General features: G+C 41.0%; 1 long non-coding RNA gene across 1 annotated transcript; it reads right to left on the reverse strand.

Moving 5' to 3' along the window:
• Positions 1-1,009: 1,009 nt before the first annotated feature.
• Positions 1,010-6,456, reverse strand: LOC146177272 (uncharacterized). The gene is made up of 4 exons (XR_014701295.1): positions 6,070-6,456; positions 4,092-4,263; positions 3,538-3,618; positions 1,010-1,607 (listed from the first exon to the last, which is right to left on the reverse strand). It is a non-coding gene; the product is annotated as an uncharacterized LOC146177272 (long non-coding RNA).
• Positions 6,457-6,667: the final 211 nt, after the last annotated feature.

Raw genomic sequence — 6,667 nt, forward strand, 5'->3', positions numbered from 1 at the left:
CAATAGTATGCAAGGAGGGCTCAGTGAAGCGGAAACTGAGCCATTAGAAACTTTCCTCGAGTGGCTGTCTCGTCTGGAAGAAATTGCATGAAGCTGAGCTGTGTCGGTATTTGGGCTTGGAGCGGCGAAGATCGCACCTATTGTTAAAAAAAGCACCTAATTTTGCTTTTGAAGTTTTGTATTTGCTACCTGGAGGCAGTTCACGTATTTATTGATAAATACATATCTTATTGGAGTTGAATTACTTCACGGAAGTAGTTACTTGAAGCCGGATAAAAGAGTTCAGCATCAAAATGATTCATTTATAGCTTCATTGGTTTGTAATGTTCGTGTATTCAACTTTGTGGCCAGGGCAACAGCAGCAAGTGCGCACGGTAGGCAACGAAGATCAAAAGTGCTGACCGTTTAGGCCACACCTACACTGTAAAAACAAAAACACCTTATTAGGTGTTTTCGCATGTCTATAACTAACACCCATGCACCCTTGAAAAAAGTGGCTTCAGAGTGCCAGTACACCCTCACAGATGGTGCTTCGGTTGGTCATAACACCCTTCTATGGGGCCAATTCACTGGGGTGTTTTCATCACATTTACACCCTATTGCAGGGTGGAAGCAGTGGCATTGCACCCTTACACCCCTTGATAAAAATCAGTGCGGATAACGTCCATATTTTGCATTCCCTAATTAGGAATTACTTTTGCCACTACACGTTCCTTAATGCTTTTCCTATGTGCACATTTGCAATAAAGCCTTATGGTATTCCTTTTAACCACCTGTAATACCAAATTAGCATGTAAAGAGATGCTGCATGCTATTATTTTGACATCTCGAATGGCCCATGCCAGTATGATTGTTTTTTTCAAATTCACAGAGCATGTTACAAAAAAATGTCACACAGAAGGAAACTGGAAGTCTCTTATTCGGCATAGAAGGGTCAGGGTTCGGGCTAGTGGGTGCTCGGGTGCTGGTGGAGGGGGGGGGGGGGGGGCAGGGGGGCACTTGTGTTCTGTTTCTTCATTGATGCGCGCTATGGAACCTCATTTATTTAACAATACTGTCACTCCTCACCGAGAGCCTAGCAGACGGGCAAAAACATACATGGTATGTACGTAAATACCTAAAAAAATGAAAGAAGCAAAACAGTTTCAACAAATGCAGACAGCAAAGTATACAATTTTTTTCAAAACCAGAACCGAACAATGAACACAAAGCATGGTGACATTTCTTAAAAAACAACAAAACTTTTAGTCGTATGCAACAATAATCGCAGTACACAATATTAATCCTATGCTTTGTCAGTGTCAACTCGTGCGCTTGCATAAAATTCGGCCTTAAGCGATGAAATAAAGCATCGTGCAGCGCATCTTGGCTTCGACACGCAGACGCCCAAAAAGAGGTGCTCTATAAAGCAGCACAAATTGTCGGACCCCTTGTCATATGTCACATTGAACAGCCAAAATCGACCCATTATTGGAACAATACTATAAAGTAGAGTCGATGACTCGAAGAAGCTTCCGCTGCTGAATGAAGGGGAAATGCTCTTCAGCTTCTTTGATGCTGCTCCCAGTATATCCGACGCACGGCGTGGCAGGCTTTTCTTCCTGTTCCTTGATACAATTGTGAAAGAAGAGCATAACAGAGCAGCTGTATAAATATGCACTGCACCTGGCAAAAAGCAAATTCAACATATTTTCTACTCTATATTTAGAATACGCCAATGCCCCTTTAGTGCACAGCAGTGTGCTGGAAGGGCCCTATCGGAAAGCACTGGTGGTTATCTCGCAATTAACAATGCAGAGTATACTGTTATGGTTGGTTCAGGAGGCACAAAGCCAGCAGTCTGATCAAGTCATAAATGAGAGCACATAAGGTCAACCCATTTTTATTCATGCAGCATGCTGTTGCTTGCTAATTTTAGATTATGCAAGCTTTTTTATCAAACAAAAATGGCTACACTCATCAAAAGCACCTGGGTTAGAGAACTTCTATGCTGCCCCACGAACTTTTCATTTCACATGAACTGGAATGCTTATTAAGATAGTTAAAAATGTAAATAAACAATAAACAGCACTGAAGCACGGTGTTTACTACTAAAATATTAACAGCTGGCTCAATTGAAGGCTTCACACAAGGCCTACAGCATACCCTGTACTGGCCAAGTAGATAGTGCAGAACCAAACAAAAAATGTGGAAAGAGTACTTAGCGATGGGGCACTACAAAAAAACGGTGCATGTAATATATAGCACATAATGCGTTTTTGAACTTGTGCACTCCTTGTGCTAAGTATCAACCAGCCGAGCCCTATAGGTCATCGCAATGCTTCCTGAAGTGTTTACGTTTAAGGTTTAGAAACAAGGAAAAAGTGTTCTCGCTAATCCATGTGGCAGGTCTGAAACTTCATACATTATTCATTGAAAGCGTACACTGGAGCTTTGAGTTGAGCGACAATTACATGTGCAACAGCAGAGCATTACCAAACAACCAAACACCAGAAGCTCTAAAAAATGTCAACACTGAAGCATGGCATGTTAAAACATTTTCCACGCATAGCACATTGTATGCATAGACATCCAGAACATCAGTGGTGAGCCTCAAGAGGCGGCAGGAAGCTCAAGTGTTCAATGAGTTGTAATCGTTATGGCGGCAGGCAGTCTGAGCACTTTGAAATACTAATGGTTCGAATACTAAAAAATATGTTGACTAACTTGAAATGCTAAAATAACAATTTGGATTTATTGAGAATGTTTACTATAAATGAGAATGTCTATGACAGTGCCACATGGTTAATGCATGAAATGTTAGCATATATAGTTGAAGGCATTATATTTATACAGCATGAACCTTGAAACACAGCAGTATTTTCTCCCAACCAATGTGGTAAACCTAATCTCAGAATTAAAATTATTACATCATTTCAAACTTGGCTAGCAAATTACAGCATTTTTTTATTATTAAACTGCATTACCTTATTATTAAACTGCATTACAACTAATAAACTGCATTACCCACCTTCAGAAGCCTGTAGGATAAGACAATCTGGCAAATATTTCTTTGGAAGCAGTCTCAGATTACATATTCCAGACATTAGGAACATGTTAGGTACTAGCATGCATGAGCAGGTTGAGATACCCCTTCCCAGCAAATGCTAAACCCCACCAAGCTGCCTGCAAGAGCCATTTGATAAAGCATTGCTGGTCCACTGCAGCAGAGTGCTTAGTCAATTGGCACACTGCACCAATCTTGACATTACCAGTGCTTCATCAGGTGACTCTTGTATGCAATACGACGTGGTAAGCATGTGATGACAGGAGTCTCTTAAAAGTGCTTTTGATTGTACTTACAGTGCAAATAATCCTTTCACACCAAAGAATTCACAGTTGTGATGAAAACTTGTGTAGTATTTCTATTTGAATTATGAATCACTAATACATATTACAAGTTAGACTGTAAACCATTTTAGAAACAAAGAAAATTCGCTAATAATGTCGGTTTCAAGTAGGCTTCCTGAATATTCAAATGACAAAGAGAAAACTTACAAATGATACAAACAACATCCAGAGCTCCCGGCTGGTTCCCAATGTTTGCCAAGAATTGCAGAATGCATACTGTCTGTATATCTACAATAGAAATAACAACACAACAATGGTGTACCTCCTTGCAGGTAAAAAGAGACAGCCGAGTTTTGAGGCGATAATTTATTGTCTAATTTAGGAAGGCAAATAAACAAAATTTAAAACATGTAGAGGAACGCAAACTGAAAGCCAAACATCTGACAGCAAAAATTAGCAAAGCTTGTGAAGATTTGAATCAGGTATGACCTAATTCTCTGCTACTAGTTGAACAGATTCGAAAAGGTTGCACCATTACAATGGAGAAGAACAATAGGTAATTTAAATTTAGATAATGCGAAAATTGTTACATAAGAAGAAATGCACAGGCTAGTTATGGTTTTATTATTCTTTCTGATGCTCAGCCATGTTTTTAGTATATCTATAAGGCAATGCAAAATGGCAAAAATGTAGGCATTTAGCGAAAAACTGCCAATTAGATAGCACATGCAGCAAGCAGAAGGAAGCAGCTTAATACTTACGCTTCTTTCTCCTTTCACGGATTCCCTCAGAACATACTTCGAGTACCCGGGCAATATACTTTTTTCTTGCACGAATGGTGTCCTTCAAAACCAAGACAAGTGTCTTGTTAAGGCCAATTTCAACTGCCTTTTTGCCGTCCTTCTTGATGAGCATGTTGACGTCATGTAAGAACTGCAAGTTTGTGTGAATGGTAGCCATAGAGAATTCATTTTACTCCATGTTTCAAGTAACTGAATATTAAAAATCATTGTACAAAAGCTAAGGCAATTGATGCCTTTGTACATATGTGAAAAAAAAAACTGGCATTAGCAAACAATTTACTAAGGTTAGAAAACTGCAAAAACCATCAGTATTTTGCCACTCATTGCCAAACTGCAAGAAATATTAAGGAAAGTCTAATATAAAAAATAACAAAGCAAAAATTATGATCCTCCTTCTCTCAACTTGGCACACGGCTGAATGGCAATAAAATATGTAATATATCTCTAAACTAAAGGTCTCCGCTCAGCTTTAAAAAGTAGGCTTCAATACTTAGAGACAATCTACAGACATGCAACGTTAGCATATGAAAGTCAAATTGTTTTCTGGGCCCTTTAAATCAGTAAACTGCTTTCAACACATACATTACAAATTTTTTAATAACAGTAAGTCACAAATTTGCCTGCAATATGCGCACTGTGATGAGCAAATAAGGTAAACATATGCGACTATAAGGCTATGATAACCGCTTCATATGTACATTTAAGCAAAAGACACAAAAAAGTAAGCATCTGGTCAGAATCAAACTTTGCAATAGCGACATCCGGTACAATATTTGGCCACAGAATTCAAGCTGTCGACCTCTACTTGAATGCTGAGGCATCAGTACCGAATATCCATTTATTCTAGTCTAAAGACACTACAAAAATCAAGTAATGCGGTCAAACAGTTATGTTGAAATGTGACCACAAAAATCATGAAAACTGGATGGTTTGAACCACATCAGCTGACTTAGCACGTGTACAAGTGCCTTAGTTGAAGTCTTGCTGAAAATAAAATACGCACCTAAATGATTCTTCGAGAGCGAAAGTAAACGCCATAACAAAAGCAGCATAATAAAAATACAAATTCACACAACGGGCGACCGCAAAATATAGTCTCCGTAAAATGAAAAATGCTCCCATTGTGATTAAAAAAGGCAAATCCAGACGCGGGGAAGTTAACATAGGCTGATGATAGCGGCATATAGTTTACGCAGTTTGGAATAAACTAATATGCAACCAGGCCGGCCGACCAGCACACTTCGATGCCGAGAGCACGAGCGCAGAAGCGTGCCGCGCTGAACGGCCGCCGAGAACGAACACAGCCTCCTGAACAAAAAGTTTAAACAGAAGGGCTGCGGGAGGACGCTCCCCGAGCAGCAGGACGGTGCGCGCCTATGCTCCGAGTAAATAAAAAAAAAATAAGGGCGGGGGGGGGGGGGGGGGGGGTCGCGGTGCTTCGAGTGAAAGAAGACGACGAAGCATGAAAGAGGTTTCAGGAGAGCGAGCGCGAAGTGTAAGAGATAAGGGAGGAGAGGGGAGGGGGGAGTCGAGAGTGCTAGAAGAATTAAGGTAGTACGCCAACATGACCTTGCTGCACGATAGGAAACGGTAGAACAAAACCGAGTCGTTGCGAACTGAGCGCAAGTATCAAACTGTCAAGAAACGAAAATCGTTTCGTGAACCTCCTGCGCGTACAAAATGCAAGGAAACGTAGCACATTCATTATTTCTGTTCAAGAAAGTTGAGACTGATGTTCTTGCGCGAAATCTGCGTAACTCGCCGCGACATCTACCACATGTGCGAAGTCATTTTGGCAGCCAGGTGAAAACAAGCGCGTGTCTCACGTTTTCATTTCAGCACATTCTGGAGCGTTCCGGCACAAAAAGACACAGAATGCAGCAATTCGGTAGGATACTGTTCCCACGAAGCGCAATATGCGTGAGAAGAGGCTTACCTTTAGAGACGATTGCGTCAGCCGCAAAGTACGCTGTCCGCCTTCGTATGACCGGCACCGAACCAACCAGTGCGATTTCAGCGCGAGTGCAATGTAATCGGCGCATATACCTCTTAGTCACGCAGAAAAAAAAAATCGTCCATGCCTTCTTCTTTCGAACATCTCAAACATAAAGCGGTGCAGCAGTCCTTCGGCCTGAGCAAAGCAAAAGGAAGCCCGGACACTTGCCGACACGATAATTGCCCGTTTGAGTTAAACACCACATGTAGAAGGCACTTCACAAGCGTACACACTTCTGTAACACATATGCACGGGAAATGCAACACATTTCACGAATGTACACAATCGAAGAAGCACATTCAGCATTCGCCGAAACGCGGTCGAAACGCACCCCACAATGCTAACGGCCATATTGTAAAATTTGAAAAGAGCGTTCGTAGCTACCGGCGGCCTCCTGGCGGTGAAATTTTGTTTCAGTTTCTGTTTCATTTTTAGAAAGCACTCGTGTGTAATTTTAATTTTAACGTTACTTTTAGGGCTTTATTTAGCTGTTGTGTTATATTAGCAGCTCCGCTTGTGTATAAAAGGCTACGAAGTT

This window comes from Amblyomma maculatum, chromosome 10 (assembly GCF_055883805.1).
Source record: "Amblyomma maculatum isolate TAMU_Amacu chromosome 10, ASM5588380v1, whole genome shotgun sequence".
In the NCBI taxonomy this organism is placed as follows: Eukaryota; Metazoa; Arthropoda; class Arachnida; order Ixodida; family Ixodidae; genus Amblyomma; species Amblyomma maculatum.